At 43.2% G+C, this 924-nt stretch overlaps 1 non-coding gene across 1 annotated transcript; it reads right to left on the reverse strand.

The window, feature by feature from the left end:
* Window positions 1-449: 449 nt before the first annotated feature.
* On the reverse strand, window positions 450-520 carry TRNAG-UCC (transfer RNA glycine (anticodon UCC)). Its single transcript has one exon. It is a non-coding gene; the product is annotated as a tRNA-Gly (tRNA).
* Window positions 521-924: the final 404 nt, after the last annotated feature.

Here is a 924-nt window from a genome sequence, read left to right on the forward strand (position 1 = left end):
AAAGCACAAATGACCAACCACATGAAAAATAAGATTCAAACTCACTAGTAATCAAAGAATTGCAAATTTAAATAACCAGTGAGACATAAAATTAGCAAAAATTTCTTTTTCTGCACAAAAAAGCTTAAGTTTGGTAAAAATATTCAGAAAGGGATACTCTAATATAGTGCTTAATGGGACTATAAATTAGTGATTTGGCAATTTGTACCAAGAATGTCAAAAGTCATATCCTTTGACCCATTAATCCTATTTTTAGGAGGTGGCCCTAAAGAAATAACCAAGGATGTCATCGAAAGTTTAGATATGTAGGATTTTCATTGGCTGGTTTTCAGAAGTAGATTGCCAAGCCTTTCTTCCTAGTCTTAGTCTGGAAGTGCCACTGAAACCTGTTCAACGTCATAGCAACATGTGAGCCTCCACTGACAGACGGGCGGTGGCTGCACTGGAGATGCATTGGCTGGGGATCGAACCCAGGTCTTCCACATGGAAGGCAAGAATTCTACCGCTGAACCACCAATGCCTCCTGGCTCTTCCTGCAGAGACAAATAAAAATATCATTGTGAGTTTACAAGATATCTTCAGGGTCTTGATGCTCTTTATTATGTATTTGCCCATGTGGATGGCTCATTGGCTCTCAGAGGGGAATACAGTAAAGAGAGAAAAGCAAACTTGCTTGCATTGTGTCGCTGGTATACCCAGGTCCTTGACACAGGTGATCTGTGAGTCTCACTACTTCCCGGTGTGGCAAGCATTACTGCCTCCCACTTATCAGAGAAGGAAACTGAAGCTCAGAGATAGTAATCCGCTTATTCAAGGACACACAGCTGGTGAGCAGCTGAGTCCAAAGCCCCCTGCCCCCTCCACTGCTCCTGCTGCCTGGCTGCTCAGATGGAGTAATTCGGGCAGCAGAGAGCTGGACCACAT

The sequence above is a fragment of the Elephas maximus genome, chromosome 22 (assembly GCF_024166365.1).
Source record: "Elephas maximus indicus isolate mEleMax1 chromosome 22, mEleMax1 primary haplotype, whole genome shotgun sequence".
NCBI classification, from domain to species: Eukaryota; Metazoa; Chordata; class Mammalia; order Proboscidea; family Elephantidae; genus Elephas; species Elephas maximus.